The 18,369-nt window shown below is 39.9% G+C and overlaps 1 protein-coding gene across 8 annotated transcripts in view; it reads right to left on the reverse strand.

Moving 5' to 3' along the window:
• FHOD1 (formin homology 2 domain containing 1) overlaps window positions 1-18,369 on the reverse strand; it is a 1,546,190-nt gene that overhangs the window by 376,928 nt on the left and 1,150,893 nt on the right. The window lies entirely within an intron of this gene.

Below are 18,369 nucleotides of genomic sequence, written 5' to 3' on the forward strand. Positions count from 1 at the left end.
CAACACAACATTACAGCAAAACAAGTTTACACATACACAGAACATTGATTTGCTTTGTCGCTTCATTTTTAAAATAGTTTGACTACTCTCTAGCCCGACAGATTTTATTTTCATCATTTTATCCCTACACAGCTTTTGTTCCAAGAATGGTAATCAATTATTAATTTGCCTACACAAAAACAATCACATCAGTGAATTCAAGAATACTGTCCAACAATACAGACTCCACTACAACTGTCTCACTGAAAACAAATATATTTTTTTATTTTAACGAAGAATAAATTACATTAAATAATGTGTCACCAATCATATGCCAAAGCTATACATGCCACAGCTAAAAAAAAAAAAAATCCAAGTGCCTGATGGAGCTTTAGCCTTTGACACTTCTGGATTCTGATTCAGGATTTTATACTGCTTTTATAGTTATGGTAAAGGAACAGATAACTCGCTGCCTGCACTGTTCAACATTGTTGGTTATGTAATACATTTTACTACACTACTCCAATCAAAGACAGAAGGCACTCAGGAAAAGGAATAATAAATGACAAGAAGAACAAAAACTGTTTATATCATGCTCAAGTAATGGTAAAGCACAGTCACTGACAGTCTACTATAGCTATTCATGTCACCACAATGTGTCTAATCAAATTTTTAAAACTGAAAATTTAAAAGCTAAGTTTCACATAATTTGAGTACAAGCAGGACAGAACAGTTTTAAAATAAGTGCAAGAGTAAAAGTACCCAATAAGAAGTTAAATATTCAGCACACCATCTAAAAACTGAAACCACTGCCCTTCATTGTTTGAATTTTAAAGTGAGCAAAGCATTAGGCATGAATCTTTCAGTATTCAACGCCATCAAATATGGTATCATACTGACCATGCACAAAATGATTCAGAAAAAAGGATTATGCCATACCTGAAATTGTTTACACATTTAGTAGTTATTATGGCATAAAGTCAGATATTATACAGGTAAAAAAGTTGTCATCCTTTAACTTAAATACAGCCTATTCTGATGTCATCTCCTACCCTTCAAACTTCAAAATGGTTACATTTTACAGATTGCTTCCTCCTACATATGGTCAGAATTTGCTACCCTTGTGCAGAGGTTCTACTAAACTTTTCAAAAGAAGGGCTTACATTACTTAAGGAAAGCTGACCTTTAAGTTTTGCAACCCTGACTACTGTTGTCTTGCGGATTTCTGCTTCTATCTGTGGAAAACTCATTATGAAATCCAGTGCAGCTATATTGATGACAAAATATTTCTTATTTCCCCATACCATGTCTCACCTATTTTAGGTGACTGTACCTTTACAGATCATGGGCCTGTGATGTGGGATGGATTTCCTACTGAGACTATCAATGTGAAAAACCCTTAATACCTTCTAATCAATGACCAAGCATAAATTCACAGCACTTTGTGGGTTTGCTTTCCATAATGTTCATGCACTGTTTTCCAATTCTAAGTCCTTGGCCTTTGGTTATAGAATTGCATGATTCTAGGGCATCATTCTGTGAAGGACATAAGGGAATGCAGACAGACATGGAATAAAGAGGGAGAAGGTGTGGAGAGAAATTAATATTCAAAAGTAGGAAAAGGCAGAGACCAGAAGGGCTGCATTTGTGTGCCTAAAGGCATCTAAGCAGTCCCCAAGAAGATGACCTGCAACAGATATCACTTTGATCATTGTCTTTATATCCTATGACAGAATCCCATGACAGGAGACTGATAAAAGGCAGACTTCACATGCATACATTCTTTAGCCCCCTACTAAAAGTTTTGATGCACTCTACATGTTTATTTGTTTGCAATCAATACATAGAGGCAGACTGGTAGATTACACCAGGACACTCACAACATCAGCAAGAAATACGGTGGGGGTGTGGCCAAGATGACAAGAAGTTAGCAGAACAATTTTGCTCTCCTTCTCCGATATATTTTTGACAGGATTTAATTTTTAATTTCACTAAAAAATCCTTCTAAAAGGGTGAAATAAATAACTGGAAACTATTTGGGAGTGTTTGGTTAAAAAAAAAATCTGCTCTTTTTTAAAAATTCCTGCCAAACCTTAAACTTGAAAACATCAAATGAAAATGAGTGACTCTAAGCCAACACTTCAAGAAGTCACTGTGAAGGAGGAGCTATAATCTATCATCAATAATATTCCAGAGCTCTTGAAGAACTTGGATAAACTAGACTCTAAGTTAGTAATAATCAAAGAAAACTGTAAAAAAGCAGATAGAATTAATAAATGAAGTAGTTAAACAGCAAAAACTTCAGATATCTGCCATGGAAGACTCACTCACTGATTTAGACAGTAGACTGTCTGAAGATGAAGGTAACACTGCCTTCATTTTAAAACATAACAAGTTCCTGAAAAAGATAGATGATCTTGAAAACAAGGCAAGAAGTAACAACATCAGAATATATGGAGTGCCTGAGAAGCAAGAGTGAAAAAATATGGTAAACTTTTTCCTCCCTGCAGCCCTATCATATGGTATAGTGAAGTCACACAGATCCCAATCAACAACAAAGTCACACAATAAAACTTTAAATCCAAGATCCATAATAGTAAAATTCATGTCGAGTCAGGACAAAGACTTACTTCTAAAAACTCCCTGGTCTGCATCCCTATCAAAATAGGTGGTAACCTTATCAGATTTGACAATGACTTTTCTTCTTTACTAGTCTCAAAAGGAAAGTATGTTGTTCCCTTACTGCAAAGTCTGAAGAAATCTGGAATAAAAATACATCTAGTTTACCCAGCAAAATTAAGTCTTTTTTTGCAGAAAGAAGAAAAACATTCAAAACCTTGGAATATGTTGTTTCTTTTGTACAGAAAAAACTATTTACTTAATCCCACTGAAGAAATCGCTGAAAAGACATGCTACAAGAAATGAATGGACAGTAAATGACAAAATGAACTCAGAGACAAATGAAAGTACTACATGTTGTCGTGCAATGCATGGCTTTATTATAACTTGCTTTTTGAAGCATTTCTGAATGGATTTCATCAAAAGGTAAAACTTTTCATCTTTTAATTTTTTTCGTATTAAAATATAGTTTCAGAAAGCAATAATTTCCTGCTTATCGTAATACATCTGATTCTCCACTAGATGGGGAAAAAGTATGAGTAATAGTTATAGTAATAGTAATCTGAAATATATAATCTGGGTTTAAACAATTGATTAAAATTTTATAGTCCACTTTAACTATCAATATAAAGACATACAGGTAATTAGTCTGGGCTTGATTTGATACAGAGTGAGTTATTTAAAACAAAGTACTAAAAGAACAAAAATGTGCAGGTATGTTCTGTCATAGCTAGTTGTTAAATTTAAATATTTAAATAACAGCAGTCTTACTAAATGTTGGGGAAATGCTTAAATTACATGTACTTAATGAATTTTTCTTTAAATGGGGCTTATTTGAATTCTTCTTTACTTCTTCACTAAAACTGTTAAAGGGTCTTTTTTTACATTGATCATGACTACCTCAGCAAGATCGTGAGCCCTTTTAACTTTCATCTTTCTTTTACCTCATTTTCCCACCTGAAAGTCTAAAAGTGTTTCAAAAGTGTTTTTCTTAATGGCACAAGTTTATTTGAATCTCTACCGCAGCCTGGTTTCATTTTGAACAGCTTGTGAGAAAGGAAGTGCTACATGACCACTAACCCCTCCAGAAACAGGAAATGAATGGAACTTTAGACTGGAACATTAGAACAGACATTATTAGAAGACTTCTGTACATTAATCATCAAGTTTAGAAATGATTATGCAAGTTAAAACATGCTTTTTAGCTTTATACTCAATATTACTACTTCAGTGAAACAAAAAAACTTCTGTTTGAAGGAAACTTGTGACATGAATTGCAAGACTGGGGGGGGGGGCATGACACACAACAGAAATTATTTCTGAAGGTTGATTACTCAAAAGCACCCTTTATAAACCATAATGCTGCTCTGTGAAGGCTTCATTAATATGGTCAGCATGCAGTTTAAGTCACAAAAAGTTTTATTTATTTTAGTTTAAAAAAGAAAAAAAGAGAAAAGTTTAAAGCACTGAATACATAGAGCTTCCCCACCCTCATTTTAAAAAGCAACTTTACTGAGTTTTAAAAGAGTTGTAAAAATAAACTGCTGTTTGACTTCTTTTTATAGGATATTCAAATATAAGCTGTTAGTACAATGTTTGAATGAAAATAAACTTAACAGGGTTTTGGTTTTTTTAATAAAAGTAAACACTCTAGCTTTATAACAGACACCTCAGAAGCCTAACCTATATTATGTCATAATGACTACTAGACATGGGTATGTATGTTTATGGTTGTATACTCACATTTCATTGTAACTATATAGAGAAAATGAGGTTTAGATACATATATGAATGTGGTCACGTAGCTCTGTGGAGAGAAATGTATAATTCTGTATGACGGTGTGGAGCTAAAGGGAGAGTGCACACATAAACCTGAAACCCATTGATAGCATAGCTTGCATAAAAATAAACAACATTTTAACTATTGGCAACACACATACACACGCACACGATATGGCTGCCTATAATTGATTAAATGTAAGCACAGGTAATTAAATTAAGTTTATCTCACCAAGAGTTTAATTCTGGTAAACCTGGCTAACATTGTCAGTAATAAAGATGCACTTATTTCAAATATTTTATATTGGTATGCTTAATAACACTGACACAAACAGCAAGCTTTTTAAACAAAACATACAGGATTGCTTAAATAAAAAGTTATCCTACATACCCTAAACAACAGTTCAGCAATAGACAGTGTAGTATACCATGTATATATAGCTATTAGTTATTGTGTATATAGGATTTTTTAAAAGTCCTAGAATTAGGAGAATTGTGCATTAAGAGAGTAATAACACATTAGTAAGCAAGTAAGAACACACAAAGAAATAAGACAACTGTTCCAAGTAAAATGGCTTCCTATCTCAAATGCGATATTGTAAGATTAAGCTAATTGTTTGGTTCTCTGTTATGCCTGTTAGCAGCACATCTTATATAGTTTCAGTGCATTCTATTTTATTGAAGGTGTCTTATTATATCTACATAAGCAGTAGAAACGATTTGTTAGGTAGAGCTATGGGGTTGTTAGCTTGTGGTTTGCATGAGATTTTCATCAAACCAAGAATTTTTTTATTCCATGTTAGAGAATAAAATTTTTTTAACTTAAATTTTTTAATACTAGTTTTAGAATGTTTGTCCATACCAAGTTGTACATATGTTAGATGCGTATTTATTGTACTAAACCATTGATCATTAGTTTGTAAACCATTTGTTCTCAAAGATGCCAAAATATAAATGTCTTTCACTAAATGTTCATGGGTTGAATAAAGTTTACCTGAATTTGAATCCTGGTGTTCATTTGTACCCATGACTCCAGTCATGGATGAATGCAGTCTTGGACCATTTCAATTATCTACTTTAACATAAAAGAGCTAAATAAACAGACCTGTGTAAGGTTTCCATCAACATTACTCTTAATAATGAATGACAGCTAAACTTGAGAGTGAATCCTTAAGAGAAGTAAAATGGATGTGCAATAACACTTTTGTTTATATACTGTTACATGTACCACTAAAAACTATTCTTTTACTTTGGGAAAGGGGTCTTTTGCTTAACTATTAGGGGATCACTCCTGTAAACTTGACTCTGACATTTCTTTTCCTGTTTACTGCCTTCAGCTGTTCTGGGAAAACCCATCATCGACATCATGACTTTGAAGCAGGCTAAAAACAGTTTGCATAGCTACAGACATATATATGGCTGCCTGACCTTACAAATGAGGAAGCCACTGTTGGGAACTTGAAGGCAGAATTGAGGGATTTATTTACATATTTCTTAAATCTTACAAATTACTTCTCCAGTTATCTTGAAATGAGAGGCATAGGTGCAAATTATATTAGCAGTAGGCCAGGGGCATCATATTGTCACCATTTTTTTTGCCTTTCTGCTATTTTAAAACTGATTTGGGAGGTAATTAAAATATCCACATTGCATTCTCAGCACCAGATAGTTATGTAAAGAAGGTCAGAAGAGTCTTGTCTTCCATAGCAAACCATCGCAGCTTTCTCAAAAGTTAACACCACATCCATGGTCCCTAACAGCATACTACAGTGCCAAATATGGCTTATCTGAACCCCTACTTAACCTCTTTAGTCTAAGCCTCTCCACATATTACAATCCCAAACCTGGAAAACAGAGATTTTAATGTTTTTACACAAGGATGGCCAAACCATAGACCCTGGTAAACACAGACCAATTAATTTCAATATCCTCACTTGAAAAGTTATGGAAAGCATCACCTCATTCCTTATTAGTTTGGACACTGAACATCTAATATTGGACCCTGGTCAATTCTGCTTTGTCAAAGGCAGGACCTACCTCTTTAGCCCCGCTGATTTCTTTGAGAAAGGTCATCAAAGCATGAGACAGCAGGAATACAGTATACACAACATCTTCATCTGGCCAAGCCCTGTGACACTACTGTTTTTCAGGCATTGACAGACTTGTAAATTAGAATATACATTTATATTGTTGTGCAAGTGTTAAGCCTTCTCCTATTTAGAATCTATTGCTCAGACCTTCAAACCAACACTTCTGGCCTATGGTTATCCATGTTTGTAGATCTCTGCAAATTGGGTGGCGTTATTGGATTTTCTATTTTCTCACAATTGCTACTACAATGGCTAGACTACGTTAAAAATCAGTGCTAGGATAATGATCTCAAAATATCTGTGAAAAAAATTAACTAGTTAATTTTCATACAGAAAACATTTCAACATCAAGCCACACAGGTGACATACCCATCCAATTAAACAAAGTCATAAAGGACTAGGTGCTGTTTTTAATAATGCTTTACGTTTTCACCATTGTGTCTCACTAGCTCAGAATGCCTTCTGTCGGGCTTATGTAATTTCTAAAGGCATTTCCTTTAGATCCAAGTAAGTCTTAATTTCTCTTTACTCAGCTCTCATCACACTCATTACAGAATATAATCTACCTTTTTGGCATATATTTGCCAAAACATAGCTTCTAACCCTAAATCTGTCATAAATCTATATACAACTCACCATTCCAGCCAGCGTCTAAAATCTTGCAGCACATGTGCAAATATCATAATATTTAAACTTTGTAGTACTTAAAATAGGGTTACTATAATTTTCCAGACCACACTTCGTGCAAACTATCATTTCTACGAACCATAGAAACAAAACCCACACTCAGCGAACACAAACGTCGAATGTAGAAGTGGTGAATGTTTGAATTCGACACAATCTGAACATGTACCACACTTCTGCAAATGGAATCACTCACGAGACAGTACAATTGTGTACAATTACCAAAAATGTAGATGTTATAGTGTATTCATTGTTGCAGTCATCACATTTGGGTTATCCCTGCCAGGGTAGCCCTCGGCCGGCCCGAATACCAGACACTTAGTATTTCTGCGTCGATTGCTGACGCTTCAGGACTAATGTCAGGTCGTCAGTAGTATAGTAAGGCAGCCGATGCCATTACATCAATTCTTGCCCTAATCTGTCAGGAGCCCCCAAGTAGGAGCTAGGTTCTGGTGGAAGAACCCCACCAGTGGAAAATAAATACCAATATGTCCCTTGTAAGGAAAGAGAAGAAAGGGGGATGGAGAGAAGGAAACCAAGACTGCAAGAGTGAATACACTCGAGTGCCTACATTTATGGTAAGTGTACACAACTGTACTATGTTCTTCGTGTTTCACTGTTGCAGTCATCACATTTGGGTTGATTCCCAAAGCTGAGGAAAAGGGTGGATGCAGTCAAGGAAACTACAGGCTGGCTAGGATACCCTGCAAGACTGCAGAGGCAAACCCTGCCCCGGATTTGGAGAAGAGAGGCAGGTGGTAATGCTTGGTAAAAGTGTGAATGGATGTCCAGGTGGCAGCCTCCAAGATGTCTCTGGCGGGAATCCTCTGAGTAAAGCTGCAGAGGTGGAGGCTGCTCTGGTAGTGTGTGTCCTGACCCCCTTAGGGGGAGGCTTTTCCATGTTGTTTGTAGCAGAAATGGATGCAGTGTGCTATCCATTGGAGATGATTTGTTTGGAGATGGCTTTGCCTTCTGCCCCTGTAGTGAAGCTAACCAGCAATTGCTCAGACTTTCTGAAGGATTTAGTCCTGTCTAGATAGAATCTGAGCTGTCTGTGCACATCTACAGAGTGCAGAATCCATTCCCCCTTGTTTTGGGGATTAGGAAAAAAGGTGGGCAAATGAATGGATTTGTTGAGAGCCACACTGGACACCACCTTGGGCATAAAGGATGGGTTAGTCCTGAGGGATACCCTGTCTGCATGGAAGATGATGAATGGTTCCACAACCATGAGCTCTTGCAGCTCAGAGACTCTTCTGGCTGAAGTTATGGCCAGAAGGAATGCTGTCTTCCAGGAGAGAAATTTTAGCTCTGCAGAAGAAGCTGGTTCAAAAGGGGGAAGGGAGAGCTTTTCCAATACAAAGTTAAGGTCCCAAGCTGGTGCTGGTGCCCTTCTGGGTGACCTCAAGTTACTAGCCCCTCTTAGGAACTGTTTGATCAAAGGGTGTGAGAAAAGGGGCTTCTCAGTGGGAAAATGAGCAGAAATAGCAGAGGGATGAATTTTTACAGAGGAGAAAGACAGACCACTGTGTAGTAGGGTCAGCTAAGTAATCCAGGATAAGGGGGAGGGAGGGAGGGCTGTGCCATACTGGCTCCCTTAGCCTGGATCCAGGTGCAGAACCTTTTCCATTTGTCAGCATAAGACTTTCTGGTGCTAGGGCATTTGGCCTCATGGATAACATCTAGAACCAGCTTACTGAGGTTGGCAGATTGGTTCGGGGTTAGGGAATAAGCCAAGCTGCCAAACTGAGTGTCTGCAATTGGGGATGCATGAATTCCCCTTCCTCTGGGTCAGGAGGTTTGGAATCCGAGGAAGATGCCATGGGGGCAGTGGGGACAGGCTGCGCAGCAAGGAGTACCAGTGCTGCCGGGGCCAGTCTGGAGCTATAAGAATGGTCATTGTTTTTTTCTCCTTTATTTTGAGCAGTACCCTGGGGACGAGAGGTAGTGGAGGAAAGGCATAGACCGCTAGCTTGACCCAGGGGAAGGACAGGGCATCCACTTTCGAAGCCATGCAGTGATGCTCCCTGGTGCAGAATTTGCTGACCTGATGGTTGGTGTGGGAGACAAAGAGGTTGACCTTCGAGGTGACCCAATTCTGAGTTATTAGGGTGAAGGCTCTTCTGCTGAGCTGCCACTCATGTGGGTCCAGAAGATTTCTGCTTAACTGGTCTGCCAGAGAGTTGAGAGAGCCTGGTAGGAATTGTGCTAACAGGTGTAGTTGCATGGCACAGGCCATGTGCCAAAGGGTCATGGCCAGCCTGCATAGAGGGAAGGAGTGAGTCCCTCCCTGTTTGTTGATATACCACATCACAGTGGTGTTGTCTGTTTTGATCAGGAGTGCCCCTGGAGAGAGAAGGGGCTTGAAAGCTATCAAGGAGTGCTGCACAGCCATCATCTCTTTTTGACTGATGTGCAGAGGAATTTGCTGTGGGGCTCCATTGGTCCTGTATGCACCTGCCATCCAGGTGTGCACCCCACACATAGCCTGATGCGTCTGTGATGAGGGTCTGGGCGGTGGGGGGGAAGGGTGAGAAAGGCAGTCCCTTGTTGTGGGAGCATGCTGTTGCCCACCAAAGAAAATCTTTTCTGAGGAATAGAATTATAGGTAGAAGTTTCCAAGTCTTGACAGTGTTGACACCAAAGGCTCTTTAGGTACCACTGAAGTTTCCTCACATGCAGTCTGGCATATGGAATGAGTAGTATGCAAGATGCCATGAACCCCAGAGCTTGCAGGATCTTCCTTGCAGGTAGCTGGGGCCTGGTGACTAGTTGAGAGAAGTAGGCTGTCAGGAATATTTGTTTCTCTGGTGTAAGGAATGCCATCTGGGATGCTGTGTCCAGGCTTGCTCCCAGGAAGATAATCCTTTGGGTGGGGCATCTGTTTGGATTTCTTTTCATTGATTTTGTACCCTGGGGAGGTTGGTAAGGTCTTTACAAAGGCCAGATGCTTGAGCAGCTTTTCCTGGCTGTCTGTCTGAACAAGGCAGTCATCTAAGTATGGGTAAATCTGAATATTTCTTTGTCTGAAAAAGGCAATGGCTGGAGCCAGACATTTTGTGAAAACTCTGGGAGCAGTAGATAAGCCAAAGGGAAGCATAGAGAACTGAAAGTGTTGAGAGCCTGCTATGAAACTGAGATATTTCCTACATGATTCCCTGACAGGAATGGAGGTAGGCCTCCTTTAGATCTAGGGAGGCTAGCCAAGCATCATTGGAGAGTATGGGTAGCAGCTGCTGGAGGGTGAGCATTTTGAAACTTGGGATCACCAGGAAAGTGTTTAGAATGGATAGATCAAAGATGGGGTGCCAGGTGCCCTCTTTTCTGGGTACCAGAAAAAGTCTGGAGTAAAAACCTTGGCCTATCTGTTCTGCAGGAACGTGCTCTACTACCCTCATAGAGAGCAGGGAAAGGATCTGCTTTTTAGCCTCTGCCCTCTAGTTTGGTGGTAGATCTGGGAATTCTTTTGGGGTTGGAAGGGTGTGGAAGGAAAATATATATCCCTGGGACACTATGTTCAGAACCCAGTGGTCATTGGTAATGGTGGCCCAGGTGCTTGTGTGAAAGGGGAGTTTTCCTCCTTGGGGTAAGTGAAGGTGGACAGAGGAGGGGGTGGGAGAGGTGAGCCACTGAGAGCTCTTACCATAAGGAGGTGGCTTAGAACTCTCTGGTTTTGAAGTGGAGGTAGTCCACTGCTTAGATCTCTGCATTCCCTGTGGCTGCTGTCTGGGGAGTCTGGTTCCTCAGGGCCTAGGCTGGAGTGGCTTACTGGGAGCAAGAAAGGACCAGTGTTTGGTGGGACAATGCCTGCTGAACCTAGGTGGCTGTGCCTGCAAGAAATCCTTAACTGTTTGCATAGATTTTGCTTTTTCTTCCATCTTTTTTAAGACCTCTTCTGCCTTAGTGCCAAATAAGGTATCTTTGTGCAATGAGGCATCCAGAAATTTAGATTTTCCATGGTCTAGCAGGGATTGTTCCCTTAAGCCATGCATGCCTTCTAATGACAGACCGGTGACTGCTGCCCTGCAGGAAGCTTCTAGGGCATCAAAACTACAGTGTAAGGTGTGTTTAGTTACTTGACTTGCAGAATGCATTAACTCTTGCAATTCTTTAGATTCTGCCCAAGCAGGAAAGGAAGACATTTTTTGTGTAAGAAGTTCCAAGGTATGTTGCTGAAATTTCAGCATATGGAACTGACAATTTAGTGCCCTGATAGCAAGAGTAGCTGAGGTGTATACTTTTTTTAACCCATCTGTCCAGTGCTCAGGAATCCCTATCTGAGGGGGTGGGATTCTTAGCAGAGGTTGCTTTAAATCCTTTAGGTCCTTGAGAAATTACCTCAGGGTCAGAAGTAGGATTTTTAAAAAGAGATTTGTGTGTCAGGGACTCTGTAGTATCTGTCTGTTTTTCTGGCTGCAGGAAGGAGGGTGTCAGGAATCAACCTGGATTCAATGAAAATATCCACCACAACATCCAGGACTGGGGGGATGGCCAAGGGGGTCTGTGTTGTGGAAGATCTAGGAATTCCCCGAGTCTCTTTTTTGACTGAGGGTAAGTCCTGACTTTCCCATCGGAAATGCTCCCTTAAGGTATGCAGGGTTTCCCCAAAGGAAAAAATCTTCTGGTGGAGAGGCTGAAGGAATTGAATCCTCTGCATCAGAATCCTCATAAGTTGAGAGGGGTTGCATGTCTTCATATTCAGATGCATCAGATTCATCTGACTCTTGTTCAGGCTTCCCCTGATCAGCATGATAAGGTCTTTCGCCATTTTAAGCATTTGAGACTGAGGCAAGGATGCAGGCATCTGAGAATGGGTCCGTTTCTTGGGTGTGGTTCATACCCTGGTCCTTAGAGACTCTGTAGTTTTTGAAAGAATGGTAGTCATGAAAGAAGACGTTGGTTTGTGTCGACAGTGCCTGCTCAGTATGCTGTTATTTGGTTACTCCAGCATAGACCCATCCAAGGTAGAGACGACCACAGGATCCTTAGTTGAAAAGTTTTGTGGCATACTGGACTTGGAAAGGGTCTCGGTAGTGGCTTACGAATCCACAGAAGCAGGCATCAGGGGCTGCAAAAGTGCCTCACTGAGGACTGGAGAACTATCGACTAACTTAACGGAAGTGTCGTCGGTAGGTTTGGACCTGTGCGGTCTGTCTCTGTCTTTATCTTTATGTTTTTTTGGAAGATCTGCTGTCGGATGGCTTACTGAAGGAATTCAATAACTGTAAGCAAAAATATCTGGCTACAATAAGGGCCCGACGATGGATAGATCTGCTCGTTGAACAAAGCACAGAAGCGACAACAAGGGACATCGTGGTCTGGGCCTAAACAAGTGATGCAGTAAGAATGGAAGTCTCGGTGTGGCCGAAACAATTAACTTTTTCTGACATCAATTAGTGCAAGAAAAAAGGATTCCCAATGGGGTACTTAGCTTTAGAAGACTTCAACTTCAATTTGGTAGACAAAAACTCAGGTACTCATGCGAACTGCTTCTGCTTCGGGCTGCATGGCAAGAAAGACTGATGTAATTGTGTTGACTGCTTTACTTTATACTACTGATGACCTGACATCAGTCCTAAAGTGACAGCAACTGATGCAGAAATACTACGTCTCTGGTATTCAGACAGGCTGAGGGCTACCCTGGCAGGGATAACCCAAATGTGATGACTGCAACAGTGAAACACAAAGAACATCAACGTGTTTGCAGGAGGGCAAGGTCCCCAGCACCCCTCATACCCCCTGCTACTTAGATATACAAACTCCAAGATCCCAGTATAGTGAGGGAAAGGGTACATTTCCCGATCCCCACTATAGTGCGATCTGCATGAAAATGCAGAAAGTCACAACAGAGAATGCTCTATTGCATTCACTGTTGTACATTTCTACATTTCAGCATTCATTCTTTCGATTCTACTAAACAGGTTGATTTTGACTAATGTGAATCGCACAAAGTCCAAATGCCCATTTGATAATAACCCTTAAAATATATATTTTATTCTCCGAGATGTTCATTTCCCCAAAAACATCTCCTGTGTTCAGTCTGTGACTTCCTTCTTGCCACCCCATTCAGTCACACTGTCAAACAATATTTTTTTCTCAGCTGGTACATTTTCTTCAATATAATCCTACTTGCCACCACCTTAACCACCATGCTTTTACACAACCTCTATTTTGATCTCCTTTCCTATACGGAGATTATGATTCACTTAAGCCCAATATAAAGCTACACCAGTACATCAATGACTATTCAAAGTCAACAGGGACCCTACATACTGAACATTTATTGAATCCTCAGTTTACTGTAAATATAATTACTGTAAATATGTAATGTGACCTCACTGTCTCACACCAAGTATGTAATCTCCAGTATGATGCTGAATTCTCCTATGCTGTTATTTGGTTACTCCAGCATAGGCCTTTACTCTTTTCTGATTGTTACTTAAACACAATTTCATTTTGTACAAATGAACTACACTTAATTCTTCAAGAGTATCTCCTGCAAGTCTACACTCAAATTGTATATGTCTAAAATGTATGGGGATTAATGAATTCACCTGGTCAAATAAACTCAACATTCAAATGACTGCAGTCTTGGGAACCAAAACTGAATGGTTGGTCGGTTTTCCCTAAGCCTTAATTGTAAGATGATGTCAGAGGACAGACCTGCATATCTTTCTTTTTCTGATGAAATCCAGAGATATTTCACAGACTCATGGGAGTTCTACCTGGGATCAGCAAAATAATTTATTACTTTCAAACTGATTAACAAAATCCGCCTTCAGAGACATGGGCACAGATTTTAAAATAATACATAGCTGTAGTAACAGAAAAGTCTAGATGCCTTAAAGGTTTCTACTTGAGGGTTGCTTTTACACGTAATATACAGAATAATGAAGCCTCCTTCAAATATAGCTGGGTTGGATAGAAGTTGATGTTTGACAATAACATTTATTAAGATTTGTTGGCCACAGCAGTGTCCAGACACCAGTTTATTGTTAAACAAGACTAATTCTTTTTAAAATATGTAATTAAGTTGTACATTCCCTATGTTATTTGAGGTCTTTAATGCATTCAACAAACCAGCTCTGTGGCGGATTAATATATTTCAGCACTGTTAGCTAGCTAAGCTAATCTAAGTAATTGCTGTGAAATCTGAAACACACTCATTAAATACTGTTTAAAAGCAACAGTTTGCTTTTGCATCTGCAGTTGCACAATTAAACATAAATGCCAATGCTTGAACCATGAATGCAGCACATTAAGGATAATGATTAAGTTTAACTGTGGCAAGATGGGGCGTCAATGGAAGTGGCCTGTGGCATATCCACCATATTACACAAATGTGCCAACGCTAATCAGCAACCGAGGCAACTGTGCTCCCTTCCAATGCACTGAAGGCTAGAAATGTTTAATAAAGTTACCGCTAACATATAAAGGGATGACTGTTTCCACAGTTAAAGTGCTACTTTCTTCCTGAATCTTCTTGCTGGAGAAATGTGACTAACACTGTATGTTTTACCTTGCTATATGCTAATACACAAAACAAAAATACATTTTGATAGACTATTCACCCTTGCAAAAGAAAATTACAAGCAGCAGCAGGTACCATACTAGGCATGGTGGAAGGGATCGGAGGTCTTTACTTAGTTGCACTAGTGACTATATGCAGACTGGTCACAAATAAACAGCTGTAAAACTGTCATGCGGACTACTGAGATGCAATTAGTAGAACTTCTAAAGGACCAGCATGCCTCTTAAGTTGTTCCAAAGTGTGATAAGAGGTAATATACAGAACATCATCAGTGACACCACTGATCCGCTGCATATCAGTCAGAACAACCAATTCTTGAGGGGATTTAGGACTGACAAATACCCGTGCATAAGAATCATCTGCTGCAAACTAAAGTGTAAGCTGCATAAATGTGCAAGTCAACTGAAGGGGGAAGAGTCAAGACAGACAGCTCTTGAGCCCATTAACTTAGCGAGTTCAACAGTTATAAGTTAAGATAAGATGGATTAAACAAAATAATTTAGGACCAGAGTCAAAAAACAACCCATTACCATAAGTAAAAATAAGGAACTGATCATGAACCATTGAGCATTTTTCCCTGATGATTACTGTAATGGTTAAGGATAAAGGTAAATTAACCAGATATAATGTTCATGAATGGGAACAAGGTACCTGGCAATATTAAGAAAGGTTATCTGTGTTGGTGCTTGGAATATGTATTTAACTATTCAGTCTCAGTAGTGAATAGGTACCGCCTTTGATGCAGATAGTTGGATTAATTTTCCATTAGTGACAATACAATACAGCATAAGAGGGGTTTGATGCACTCCCAAAAGTATCATTCTGTGGATGAGACATTAAACTGAAGCCCCACCTGCCTGAATTGGTGGTAGCTTAAGTGGATAGAAATTTTACATGGCACTTACTGAAAAGAATGGAGGAAGTTCTCCGGTGACCTGTTCAATTTTCTCCTAGTCAATATAAATAAAACATCTGGTCTCTCCTGAAAAAAAGGTCACTGGGCTTACTGGGATTAACCCGGTTAACAAAGTGTAAACAAAATAATTAATAGGGTATATTGAGAAATGCTTGTCTGACAGGTCTTGGAAAGTAAAGTGTTAACAGTACAAAAATAATCAAAAATCATAACAAAAGGGGTAAAAATATTCAGAACAGTCTGTCCAAATCATCTGTATACATTTAATTTGAGCATCTTAAAAGCTGAAGTCATGAATAACACTGGGTTAAACTAACTGTGGAAGATGCCTTCAAGTTACCTAAAGCTGCAGGGCATACAGAAATGCAGTCAGGCAATCAAATTAGTGATACATCAGCGTGTGTGTGCTGTCTCGGAGACTATGTACACAGAAAGCTTTTAAATATGTATAATAAAACTTACTAGATTAAAAACTTTTAGAGGCAAAATGCTTACTGTTGCTATATTACTATTGCAAAATGGAAATGTAAAGGAACTGTAGTAAAACAGTGGGCTATATCCTATGATGCATGTCATCAAGAAGTCCTTTACCTATTTCATAACCAGGTAAGCCCATTGGACAAAACGTCCTTTTTCTGGCATAACCCAGGAACACTGTCCAGCTAAGTGAGTTGCTCAGAAAAGTACAGTTGTGTACACTTACCATAAATGTAGATGTTCGAGTGTATTCACTGTTGTAGTCATTACATTTGGGTAATTCTGCTGGCAGGTTGCCCAAAGTCGGCCTGAATTGCAAAGTCCTGGGTCCTGCATCGGTCGCTGTCGCCCCTTCCCTGACATCAGGTCATCAGGGGTATAAAATAAGCAGCTAACGCCATTTTCTTCAGTTTTTCTTGCCCCAGATGTCAGGTGCCCCCTAAAAGGGTAGGCAGAATTTATAAATATATAAAAATACATGCACCAATATAAACTTTACCTTCATCTACAAGCAAATACACCACATAGGTCATATAAATCAGAGAAGGAAAGATAAGTTCCATCAGAAAAAAGGGGGAATGGCGGGTGGGTAACCTGGACTGCAACACTGAATACACTCAAACATCTACATTTATGTTAAGTGTACACAACTGTACTATGTTCTTCGTGTTTCACTGTTGCAGTCATTACATTTGGGTAGAGTCCCAAAGCTATGGTTGGGAGGCTGGAGCTAAACAGCATTAGGAGCGGCTATGAGGCCCTGCAGAACTGCAGTGGCAAAGCCTGCCCTGGATTTAGAGTAGAGTGGCAGATGATAGTGCTTTGTAAAGGTGTGCACTGAACTCCAAGTAGCAGCCTCTAAAATGTCTTTGGTTGGTACTCCCCTGAGGAAGGCTGCTGAAGTGGCTGCAGCTCTGGTTGAATGTGGCCTAATGCCCTTAGGCACTGGCTTGCCATGGTGTAAGTAGCAGAAATGAATGCAGTGGCCTATCCCCTTTGAAATAGTCTGCTTTGAGATAGCCTTTCCTTGTGATCCTGCAGCATATGCCACTAGTAATTGCTCTGTCTTCCTGACACCTTTGGTTCTGTCCAAGTAGAATCTAAGCTGTCTGTGTAAGTCCAAAGAATGCAGAATTCCCTCCCCCTTGTTCTGTGGATTTGGATAAAAAGTTGGCAGATGAATAGTTTGGTTAAGAGCCACACTGGAGACCACCTTAGGCATAAATGTTGGGTTTGACCTCAGAAAAACCCTGTCTGGATACAAAATGATAGAAGGTTCCACAGCCATGAGTGCCTGCAGCTCTGATACTCATCTTGCAGAAGTTATTGCTAGGAGCAGAGCTGTTTTCCAAGATAAAAACTTTATATCAGCAGTAGCAGCTGGCTCAAAAGGAGGCAGGGTGAGTTTTTCTAAGACATAGTTGTGGTCCCATGCAAGTATTGGAGTTCTCCTTGGAGCCCTTAAATCTTTGGCTCCTCTGAGGTACTGCCTTAATAAAGGATGAGAAAAGATTGGTGGCTCTGTATTGTAATGGGCCGAAATGGCAGCGGCATGAATTTTAATTGATGAAAAAGATAGGCCTTTGTCCAGCATCTCAGTTAAGTATTGCAAAATCTGAGGAATATTTGGTACGGCTGTATCAGTTCCTTGTGCCTGGTTCCAAGCACAGAATCTCTTCCATTTTCCAGCATAAGATTTTCTAGTACTAGGCCTTCTGGCTTCCAAAATGACATCCATCACAGCTTTACTGAGAGATGTGTTTTGTATGACTACATTATCTGCCATGCTGCCAGGTTTAAGGTCCTGAGTTGGCTGTGCAGGATCTGATTCTTTTGCTGGGACAGTAGATGAGGTATTTAAGGTAAGGTCCAAGCTGGGCATTGAGACAAGTTCCTTAGGATTGGATACCAGTACTGGCGGGGCCAGTCTGGGGCAATCAGTATCATCTTTGGCTTCTCCTGTCTGACCTTTAGGAGTACCTTAGGGAGGAGAGGCAGTGGCAGAAAGGAATATACCGATAGGTTTTTCCAGCTGAAAGATAGGGCGTCCACTTTCCATGCTTGCCTGTGATAAGTCCTTGTGTAGAATCTATTTAGTTGGTAGTTGTGAGGGGAGGCAAATAGATACAAGTCCGGGCATCCCCATTTCCTTGTTATCATGTTGAAGACTTGTAGATCCAGCTGCCACTCGGGATCCTTGAGGTTTCTGCTTAGTTCGTCTGCCAGAGTATTTTCCTTTCCTGGCAGGAATTGTGCCTGCAGATGCACTTGGTAAGTCAGTGCTGTATCCCACA

The sequence above is a fragment of the Protopterus annectens genome, chromosome 8.part0 (assembly GCF_019279795.1).
Source record: "Protopterus annectens isolate FY-2018-M chromosome 8.part0, PAN1.0, whole genome shotgun sequence".
Taxonomy (NCBI): domain Eukaryota; kingdom Metazoa; phylum Chordata; order Ceratodontiformes; family Protopteridae; genus Protopterus; species Protopterus annectens.